At 43.6% G+C, this 11,772-nt stretch overlaps 1 long non-coding RNA gene across 1 annotated transcript; it reads right to left on the bottom strand.

Moving 5' to 3' along the window:
* Positions 1-346: 346 nt before the first annotated feature.
* Positions 347-9,773, bottom strand: LOC121043727 (uncharacterized). The gene is made up of 3 exons (XR_005797001.1): positions 8,307-9,773; positions 6,539-6,635; positions 347-1,070 (listed from the first exon to the last, which is right to left on the bottom strand). It is a non-coding gene; the product is annotated as an uncharacterized LOC121043727 (long non-coding RNA).
* Between the last annotated feature and the right edge of the window lie 1,999 nt (positions 9,774-11,772).

Raw genomic sequence — 11,772 nt, 5'->3', positions numbered from 1 at the left:
AAGCTTATAGGTGCAAAACCCGGCCTGGGAAGGGCAATGCTGGGCATTAGGAAGCAGCATGTTTCCTGCAGTCCCCAGCGTGGTGCAAAGCTGCGTCATTCAACTGGGTAGGGAGAGGAGAGAAAGGGTGTCAGAGGGCAACGCGAGCTGTTCGTCAACATCTGAAGGGTGACCAAGTGGGGACAGAGCTGTGTACAAGCTGCTGCCTCCTTTCATCCTAGACCCCGGGTTGGGAGGCTGGTGTGGGTCTTCACACAGCTCCTAGAAGGCAGCAAATTGGAGACTCCTGGTCATAAATGACATCTCGAGAACTCAGGGTGCTGAAACCCCAACCTTTCTTTAAAATCAGTAGTCAAGCATCAACAAGGCTTACTCACTGGAATCGTTTGGGAGGTAAACTCCACTCTGCATTAGAGACTTGCTTTTGGAAGTGCTCTCCTAGCACACAGAGCACTTCCAAATGTACCAAACTATCCTGTTTTCAGGATGGGAGACAAGGACACACTTCTGGTTTCTGCCTTCAGGCACAGGCTGGAGCTCAGGATGGGGACAGAGAGAGTATACCCACACGTCACACGGAAGAAGAGGTAGAACACCGAGTTATACATTAAGCACTGTTTTTAAAATCCTTTTTTCTGCATCTTCATTAGAGTTAAGGCATTATGTCATCTCAGAACAAGCTAACAAATGCCTCATTAAGGAACTAATTTGTTTTGAGCCTATACTCCTCAACAATTACCATTGTTAACTATTACAATTAAGTAATTGTTCTCACAGTTACGCCTTACAAAATCCAAACCTCTAAGGTCAAATCGATTTCTTTCCTTTTTGCCAGTTTGGATGCCAAGATGCAAAAAATTTCTGAGGACTTTCCCAAGTTTCAAGGGCTTGGTCACTGAATCCTGCATGATTTCCGCTAGACATTACCAGTCACTGGTGTCTTGCAAAGGGCTGGATCCCAAGGGGAGAAGAGGCAGTTTGGAATAGGGCGAAAAACTTTGGGGATCTGTACTTACCAGCTGGGAGACCTGGGGCAAGCACTTTTGCCTCTCAAGTCTCGGTCTTCCCATCTGGAAAACAAGAAGGTCACTCCTTACTTTACAGAGTAAAATGTGCATGCTTAGTGTATGTGGCCAGTGCTCCATCTAAATAAGCTGAATCTGGCTCGGGCTCCAGACACTGATTTCAACAAGGAAGCTGGTGGAGAGGTACACACAAGTGGCATGGAACATACTACATGAGAGGAAGACCCATCATCCAGCCTGCAGGGCCCTCAGAGGCCAGCTGCCAGGGTTCTGAGCTCTGGAGGGAGCTGGTGTAACTGGGAGAACAAACCAGAAGCTGTCTTGCCACTTCCCCAGCTTGGGAGAGACCAAAGATGACACTCACTGTGTGTGATGTCCAAGGAAGAACAAATATGGATGCCCTCATCTTCCCTCAATCATTGATTGTATTTGTCTTGTGAAAAATTCTATTGTGATCTTTATGACAAATTGTAAAAGACTATTTTTGCTCCTCATTTATCCAAGAAGGGCACATTGCTGCCCCCCCCCCGCCATAGTCATTTTATTGTGACTATACTCAAAGCGGAAAACAATTTCATTTTCCCTCTTTGAGGTCCTTGGAAACAATTGTAATTTCGTAATGAAGTGTGGGTTTGCTTCTGAGAGACAGCAGACAGGGGTGTGAAGGCAAGGACCGGGGAGGCAGAGCTGGGCCCGTGGCGGGGAGCTTCCCCACAACCTGTGCTCCAGATGGCTTGGAAAGCATTTCAGAAGCCATCTGTAGTGCTCTTTCTCAGCAGGCACTGACCGTAGAGGAGAGTGGAGCATGAATTCACTCTACTTGGAAGCAGAAAAGGAAAATATCCACAGGGGAGAAATCCAGAGTTTCAGCAGATCCCAGGCCATGGTGGGGCTGGTGGGCTCCCCAGAGAGAGAAATGGATCTGTTCCAAGGGTATGGGGGCTTCCCTGTGCTTCCAGCTCTCCCCTGTGAAGAATGGCCTCCCCACTCCCCACGCTCCAGGCCAGAAACTTGAGTCATACTAGATAGTCCTATATCCCCACAAGTCTTCAGGTATTAAGTCTCCTTATTTTTCTCTTGAGTTTTTTCCTTGAATTCACTTCTATCCCTGTGGCCACCTTTGCTCAGATACCATCATTCACTCCAGTCTGGGCTATCACAGCAACCTCTGACTGGTCTCTCTGTCTCCACCTTGCTCCCACCCATTCCTCCTGCATGTCACAAGCTCTGTCTTATATTTTAGTCCTCTGCTTAAATCTTCCAGCATCCCTTGATTATCTTGAGGATTAAGTCCCAGTTTCTCAGGTTGGCATATAAGACTCCCCATTATTTGACCTCTATTTACCTCTTGTTACTTAGAAAGAATTGCTTTTTTGTGAGATTCTTTTAATTTTTTTATAATGTTTGTTTATTTTTGAGAGAGAGAGAGAGACAGAGAGACAGAGAGACAAAGAGACAGAGCGTGAGCAGGGGAGGGGCAGAGAGAGAGGGAGACACAGAATCCGAAGCAGGCTCCAGGCTCTGAGCTGTCAGCACAGAGCCCGACGCAGGGCTCGAACTCATGAGATCATGACCTGAGCTGATGTTGGACACTTAACCGACTGGGCCACCCAGGCACCTCTGTGAGATTCTTTTATAAAAATGTATCTAAAATCTTACTGACGTATTTCCAACATTTTATGATGAGAATGTTCAACACAGAAGAGTGGAAAGAATTATATGGTGAAACCCATATGTCCACAACTTAGCTTCTACAACTAGCATTTCACCTTTGCTTATAACATATTTTCCTATTCATTTATCAGTCCTTCCATCCATGCATGAATTTAACCTATTTTTTGATGCATTTCAAAGTAAGTCCTGGACATCTGTACTTTTCATTTCTTAACTTTCAGCATGCATGCAATCATACAACCATTAGATTTGCTTACCCCTCAAAACGGCTTCTAAAGGGCACCTGGGTGGCTCAGTCACTTAAGCATCTGACTTGATTTCAGCTCAGGTCACAATCTCATGGCTCATGAGTTCTAGCCCCATGTCAGGCTCTATGCTGAAAGTGTGGAGCCTGGAATTCTCTCTCTCCTTCTCTCCCCACCCCTCCCCTGCTAGCACACTTTCTCTTAAAATAAATCACTTAAAAAATAAAAACCTAAAACTAAACTAAAATATGTGGCTTCCAATCAAAGAATGGATGTATTAGAGCCAAAAGATTTGCAAAAGACAAAATTAAGTATTAAAAAATAAAAGCAGGATGAGAGGAGAGAAAACTTTATTAAGAATCTCTGACTGGGGCACCTGAGTGGCTCAGTTGGTTAGGCGTCTGACTTGGGATCAGGTCATGATCTCATAGTTCATGGGTTCGAGCTCCGTGTCGGGCTCTGTGCTGACATCTCAGAGCCTGGAGCCTGCTTCAGATTCTGTCTCTCTCTTTCTCTGACCCTCCTCTGCTCACGCTTTGTGTGTCGCTCTCTCAAAAATAAATAAACGTTAAAAAAAAATTAAAAACAAAAAAAGAATCTCTGACTGAAGAAAACAATAGCAAGGGAATAAAAAAAAAAACACCTCCAAGCTTCCTAGAAACCAAAAACCATATTAGGTATATCGCTTTAATTTTTTTGTATTCTTGTAGAAAGCCCTGTAGGGACAAGTTTTTCAAGTCTTGAAATCTGTGAATTTGTCATAGGAGTATATGTATGAAGGGCGCTTCATAATATAGGAAACAAAGTCAATAGAGTATAATGGTTAAAACAAATTAGATTCTGAAGCCAAAGGTCTTAGGTTCAAATTTAGTTTCCACCCCTTACTATCTGTGTGAACTAAAGGAAAAGCACTGAACCATGTTAAGATTCAGGTTCCTTATCTGCAAAATGAAGATTTCACAGTATCAACCTCATCTTGCTCATTTGGTGACCATAATCAGATTATGTGTGTAAATCCCTAGCTATAGTGCTCAGCACATAGTAAGCACTCACTAGTTGTAGTTGTTGTTTTAGCAATAAAAAGAAATGTTTTAGTGGAAAGTGAGATTACTACATTAAAGCATGGTTTCATGAAAGCTTTTCTGTAAGTGGACACAGTGTTTGGACAGTGTGAGTTGGTCCACAGTGAGTCATAACAGTCAAAGCAGGAATAATGTTCTCTCTTAATCAGGCTTAGTACAACAAAAAAGCTAGATACTCCTGGAGAAACTGATTGCTTACCTATAAATGATCCCTACTTTTTTCTAGCAGCACCCAATTTTTTTTCCAGGTAACAGACAAAATTTGGGGCAATATATTAATTTCTAGAACATGAATCATTCTAATCCTAAATCAAATATGCTCCTTGTATTACACAAGGGAATGACTCCTATAGAAATAATTGGTCTACAAGTAATAAGACTTAAGGAACAGTGTGCTGATGTGAGTGTGCAGAGGCTCTTTCTGATATAAAGACACAGAACACTCCAAGAGAAAGACCTGTTCTTTACTTCCTGTTTTAGATTTTGTGTGAAGATATGATACAGTGCATTGCAGCAGCCACTTTGTGACCATGAGGAGAAAATCAAGAAATTGCAGACATGTTGACCACAAAGCCTTGCCTCCTAACTTCTTGTTATGTGAGCTGAGTGGATGTTTGAAAGCCACTTTTTAGATGGGCAGTCTATAATATTCAGCTGGAAGTATCCTTAAGTAAACATAAAACAATGAGCAAATTTTTCCCTTCAGCTCATCCCTGTTGTTTATTAACATTTCCCAGCAGGGTTGACAATAGTTGAAAGACAGATAATGGGCCTTAAATGGGTTAGTCTTGCATTGGGCATAACTGTGGTGTCACTAAGAGCAGACACCAGCATGTCCAGGAACTCCAAGTTTGAGTAGGTCATATGAGTCATTTCCTACATTTCAGAAGTTCTGCTCATTGAAATTGGCAAATTTTTGGCCAAACAGTCATACCATCAAAAGGCCCATTGTCCAGAAACTCCATTTAGAAAGAGTAAGCTTGTCACTTGTCAGAGGCATCCTCTGGAATAACACCTTCAAGAGGCTCTTGCAGGTAGAGATTCTTGCTGTGTGTTAGAACAAAGGCCAAGTAGTTGTGGCAGATGGGTAAGTCAAGCCCCACAGAGTTAGCCAAATGGCCATTTGCTGTGTATTATGTTTAACACATCAATTTGTTGAAATCTTTCCGCAAGGTCAGAGAAACCAATTGTATATTTGGCTACCATATGGCAGGGTTTAGGTGAAAGGAATCAACTATTGGCAAAATTGGGGTACCTGATTGGTGTAAATATAAAAATCCATAAATGGGACTTGTATTCTGTTTGGTGACCCAGCTCCAAAATTATTATAGAAATAAGTGGGACCTAGTTGAATATAAATAATACCTAGAAACATGGAATTCTTCAGGAATGCTTCAGATATGAGGGATGCCTGTGGTAGAGGCTGTGTGCAACCCAGTGCAGTTATGATCTATGTCCCCCATGCAGAGTACGAAGGGGGAGAAACTGGAGAGAACTAACTTGGATGGAAGTGATACAGATTGCTTTCTCTTTGCTAAAATCCATTCCCTTTTCTTCCCGGACACATGGCAAAATGGTGGTTCCCAGCTGCCCTTGTAGTTGGGCATAACTATGTTAAGTTCTAGCCAGTGGAATTTAAGTGGAAGTAACACGGTGGCCACTTCGAGGGTTGAGGAGTAAAATCTGCCACATGTCTCACTCCATGCTCTTTCTGGTCCTGCCATTTTGGTGCAGACAAAGACAATGCCCTACAAGATAATGAGTCCCAATATGAAAGAAGGATGGATCCCTGAACTGCTGCATGGAAGAGAGCTGACTATTCCCTGGTCGACCACATGGGATTACCATGTAAGCAAGAAGTAGCATTACATTGCATTTGAGCCATCATACATTGTCGGCTTCTATCTGTTGTGGCGTATTCTATCTATTGAATCCTGCCAAGGGAGTCAACCATGTATCTAGTAAGTGCAAGGGATGTTCTACTTCTCTGGAATCACAAGTCTGCTATAATATACATATGAATATATACAACAAGGTCAATAGAGGGGCACCTGGGTGGCTCAGTTAGTTAAGCATCCGACTCTTGATTTCAGCTTAGGTCATGATCTCAGTTTGAGTTTGAGCCTGCATCTGGCTCCAAGAAGGTCAGAGTCTGCTTGGCATTCTCTTTCTCTGCCCCTCCCCTACTTGCATGCACCCTCTCTCTAAATAAATAAACAAACTTTAAAAAACAACAATAAGATCAATAAAAGTATATTATTTTAGTCTCTAATAAGGTAATATACCCCAGAAACTCACTTTTGTTAAAAAAACTATATGTTTGAAAAGCTGGTAGGGTGAGGTGGCCTCCCAGGGCTTTCACTTCTACAGCCCTTCCCTGTGAGTCCTGTGAGTTCTCTCCCATGGGTCCTGAAGGGGGAAGAAGCAAGCTAAATGGTGAAAGCCAAGGTATGTCCTGATGTGATTCCTTCTCCATGGCCCCCATAGTATTTACAAAATTAGCTTAGCTCACCAGTGGTTTCAAGTAGCATATCTGGAAGGCATCCATGAAGAACTTCTGAGTTCTACACTCTTTTGGGCATGGAGGAATGGGCAGGCATTTCAGATACCTGTAGGGTTAGAGCTATTTCAAGATGTACAAGGGGCTCTTGGAGCTCCAGAAGGGAAATATTCTCCCTGGCGAGGTCAAAGAAAGCTTTGAGAAGGAACTGTCTTGAAAGATGATGAGTCGGAGCCTGCCAGTCTAGAGAAGGAGCAAGGGCATTCCAAGCAGAGAATAACAAATGGATTTCAGCCTTGTCAGGCCATGGACTTCACGCATTTCCCCAATTACTGGGCCTGGGTGCCTGACCCTGTCGCCCTACCATGGTTAAATGCAGTTAGACTCTCATGACTGTGGCTTGTATCTCTGCTGGTTACCTAAGGACAGGAACATAAAGCTCACTCAGATAAGGGGCTTATGTGCATCCCAGCAATCTTGTCAATTATCCCCAGGGCTGATTTGCATGCCTCCTCCTTCTGGCTGGTAGAGGGGCCACTTCCCTTTATCGGTGCCTATTGTGCTGTCAACCTTGGTTTACAACCCAATAAGCTTACAGACACTTACAATTAATGAGCTTCTCATGAGTGTTCACAAACACATTAAAAATGAGCAGGTAGCAAATTATCTATGGATCCCGATAATCTGCACTTATGTAAATATCCAGGTTTTAGTAGCCTGGAATTGTCTAAAAGCCCCCATCATTTGTCAGGTAGTGTGTCAGCTTAATGGGCCCAGAGCTCCTTTACGGGTCACCATCTTCCACTGGACTGTCTAAATTGTCTGCCTGTGCTTCCAGAAACCCACCCACGCCTAAAGAGGTGACTCCAGAACATGGGGCTTAGCCAAACTTGACATCTGTGTGTTTGTGTACTGCTTCTTGGGAAATACACTGGAATTCTGAAAAAAGTTCTCTTTGTTTTCATTTGTTTTTCTTTTTCAAAAATGTGCACCCGCAAGAGAGATGCAGGTGTGGAGAGAGTGGGGAAAACATGTACGGATTTGGTTTGAATCTCTTTGCCACTTATGAGCTGTTTAATTTTGAGAAAATTAGTTAATGGCTAAGTTTCTTCATCTATAAATGGGGATGATAATAACAGATATGGCATGAGGATGAAATAGAACAAAGAATGCAAGTGATAGTAAATTTACACAGCACCATGAGCCATGGGGTCGTAAAACACTTTTTGACATTAAATCAATTTATCCTCACTATAATCTTACCTCACAGGCGCACCTGGGTGGCTCCGTCGGTTAAGCACCTGACTCTTGATCTCAGATCAGGTCTTGATCCCAGAGTCATAATTTCAAGTTCCACAATGGAGCCCACTTAAAAGAAAAAAAAATCTTACCTTGCAGAGAAAAGCCCTATATTATAATTCCATTTTTTTTGATGGGAATATTGAGGCCTTGGAAGGTTAAAACATCTTGTTTAAAATCACATAGCTAGTTAGTGGTAGGCCCCGGGTTCAAATCAGGAACTAGGATGCCAGAACCCTTGCTTACTCTGCTACACTAGGTGCTGTGGTACCTGCAGAGTAGGAAGTAACTGCTCTGCCCATAGGAAACCAGAGGTATGAATACGGTATACACCCCAACTTTAAGAAAATACCAGTCTGTCAGAGAGAGAAGACCATTTGAGCCCTTGGTTAGTAATACAAGGCTGCCATATGGATCAATTTTGACTGTTGCTAACAAATGACCACAAACTTAACAGCTTCGACCAACACCTGTTCCTTACCTCACAGTGCCTGTGGGTCAGGAGTCCAGGCACAGCTCACGTGGGTCCTCTGCTCAGGGCTCAGAGACCGTCATTGAGGAGTCACAATTTTCCTCGCTGGAGCTTGGGGTCCTCCTCTGGCCATGTGACTGCTGGCAGAATTCAGTTCCTTACATCCAGAAGACCAAGGCCTTCAGCAGGTAGAGGCTGCCCATGGTTCCTGCCCACAGTTCCTAAGGCCCTTCCCTCAGGCAGTTCACATCATAGCAGCTCGTTTCTTCAAGGCCTGCAGGGGACCCACTCTCTTTAGTCACGAAGACAGAATCTTATAAAAAGTGACACAACCAAAGGATGGCTATCTTGTCACCTTGGCCACATTCTATTGGCCAGAAGCAATTCACCAGTTCTTCCTGCATTCAAGGGAAGGGGTCAGAAAAAGATATGACCCAATGGGGGTCACCAGAGGGTGTGTCCACCACACCATACCGTCTAATGTTCAATTGAGACAGTTTTGAAGGTGAAAAGATGCTATTAATGAATCCTGGCATGACAGGCATAAAGCAGGACGGTCCCAAGAAAACTGGGATGTATGAACAACCCATCTATGAACAGCATAAGCACCTGATTACGGGGCCGGTGGGGACAGAGTGTGATTCTGACCATGTAGATCTGAGACTACTCCTTTGAGCAGATGCCTTTTTTATCAGGCTGTGAAGGATGGGTTAAATGTCTACAAGCAGAAATGTGGTGGCAACAGGAGAGCATTCCAGGTAGAGGGGGCAAAGATACAGCATTGGGGACACAGGCTTTCTAAATGAGAGATGATGGAAGAGTCTTGTGAAGTGTGTTTCAAGGCTTTCCTTCCAAGAAAGTGGGCATAGACATCTGCTTTGCTCTGTGCTCTTTGGCTGAAGTTTCTAAAAAGAGGGCACCTTTCCAATCCTTAATGCATCTTGGATATTTTAGAAGACCCACAGAATAGGAGAAAGAGGCCCTCAGTTTTCTTCATTCCAGGGGATGGGGCTTCCCTTGTATTCATATGTGGATCAGGAGCCCCTTACCTTGTCACTCTTGTGGAGAGCATACTAGAAGAAGGAGCAAAAAGGGATCAGCTAGTTCCACAAATTTGATCAATGATTTGTTACAACTGCAATTAAGTAGGCACATTAATCCACAGGTTCGCTCCACAGCTGTCTCATTCAGAGCCATAATGGGTACATAATTCAGTCCATCAGTGTTTCCTGTGGGTCTCTTCCATGGGGCAGTGTGTGTCTGACCAACCTCTCTTCCTGCTTCAGGGGGTGGTCTTGTTGGTTTCCCATCTGTCTGAACCCTTCTGTGACTCAGTGATTGATTGCCATGAAAGGGGGTTCCTGACCTTGTACCACTTCATCCTTCTCTTAAATAAGAGTGACCCTTGACATGGCCATGATGAGGCCTGTGCTGCCACTAGCCACTGGTCAAGTGAAACATGCGGGCACCATGTAAGAACCACCTCCAGGGAAGTCCAGGGAAGGCATCGTAAAAGACAAGGTATTTGGTTCAGACAAGATCTGAATCATTAGACCAGGTTCGAGCAGAAGTTGGGATGGAGACACCAAGTCACAGCTGTGCCAACCTGTGATGGCTCCTTGGTTTCTTGTTCAGGAGCAGAGGACTGGCCATACCCTGTGGTCTCAAGGAGAACGAAGGGGGTCCACATGATTGGATCAAGGAAAGAAGAAAGAGAGCCAGTTAAGTCCAAAAAGTTGAAACACATTGATTCTTCTCCATTATAAGACAATATAAATTTCTTGGGATCCATATTCCTTCACTCTGCAGCATATTCCTTAGTCTATATTTATCTTCATCTATGTGCCAGGCACTGGACTTGGCAGTGGAAATTCAATGGTGACCAAAACAAAATCTCTGCCCTCATGGATCTTAGTCTTTCTCAAGAGTGGGGAGGGATAATAATGAAGAAAACAAATAAATACAAGGCAGAATAAATGAAATAAGGTGTTTGTTGGGGGGTACCTGGTTAAATAGAAGGAAAGAAAATATTCTCTAAGGAAGTGACATTTTTTCTGATATGTGAAGAATGAGTGGACGCCATAAATGCCAAGAACATTTGCAGACAGAGGAAAGAATGTGTACAAATGCGATAGAGTGGAAAGGAGAATTTGAGGAAGAAACAAAACAAAACGAAACAGTATTGTTGAAGTTAATGAGTGAGCAAGAGTGTAGATCTGAATGACACAGAAGTGAAGTTGGAGCTAGGTCACATATGTAGTACTTTGTGGGGAAGGTGACGTTGAGATGGGGGAAGCTATGCATGTGTAGGGGTGAGATTGTACCTTCCCCTTAATTTTTCTGTGAACCTAAAACTACTCTAAAATTAAGTTCCTTAAAAAAAGCTAGGAGGAAGTTAGGGCTCCTTTTCAAAGGTGGGATACTGGATGATTTAAATGTAGATAGTATTCCCTGGTGATAACAGTCTGACAAGGAGCAGTGATCCTGGGATCAGAAAGCCATGGCCATTATTGGGGAAATAGATAGAGTGGCAAGACAAATACCCTGACAATCAGATGCAACAGCCACAAGATCCTCTGAGAAGGCAAAGCGGGATAATAAAGGAGGTCCCTCTGCTGAAGCAACTTCCTTAGGCAGCAAGACCTTCCTGGTCTTCAAAGGGCAATGTCTTCAGGACAAAAGACCCATCGTGCAACCTAGTAGAAAACAGAGCATGGGAAAATACATCTGAAAGAAAGAAGAGGACAGAAAGGAGGTGAAATGGTCCAAAGCTGGGGATGGTACTGCCACCAGGTAACACCCACCAGCAAGAGTTTCTGGGTGCCTGGACGAGTGGCACTCCCAGCAGGGAGGCCTGGAATAGAACACAGGAAAATGGAAGAGGCATGCTTCCTTCCTTCGCCATGCTTCAAACAAGGGAATGGCCATATTCATGCTTTTTGTCCACAAACGGCAGACTTTTTAATAGAAAGGGACCGTTACTTTTACCTCCTTTCCAGAAGGGATTTCCCAGTGGAAAAACAAAAAGACCAATGGTGTGGCAGACTCTTACACATGTAAATTCACTCCAAAGAAAGAGTTAAAGTGCTTTCTAATATAAATTGGTTTTCGGTATTTCAGTGCCAATATAATTAGATTGTAACAAGCAAAGCCCTGTAACATAACACAGCGAAAATTTGAAAATTTGATTCTGCCTGGCAAACAACCAAGTCCCTGCGTGTGCGCAAACCTGACATTAATAAGCTACAAGAGATTACATGATTTAGAAAAGAAGCACTTGGTGTTACCAAATCAAATAATAGATCTCTAGGCTATAATTAGGAGAATTGGGACTCAACAATGAAGTCATAATACTGTAATTTAGCTGTGAGTAACAGAGCCATGGAGGCACATTAGGAGGTGGATGGTGTCTCAGTGGCGTGCAGCTCCCAGGGGGGTGGCTGCTCCGGCACCCTGCACACAGCCACCTGTTGGC

Source organism: Herpailurus yagouaroundi, unplaced genomic scaffold, assembly GCF_014898765.1.
Source record: "Herpailurus yagouaroundi ecotype Mexico unplaced genomic scaffold, PumYag 187, whole genome shotgun sequence".
NCBI classification, from domain to species: Eukaryota; Metazoa; Chordata; class Mammalia; order Carnivora; family Felidae; genus Herpailurus; species Herpailurus yagouaroundi.
The sequence above is the reverse complement of the archived record's forward strand: the minus strand, read 5'-3'. Positions and strand labels throughout refer to the sequence as shown.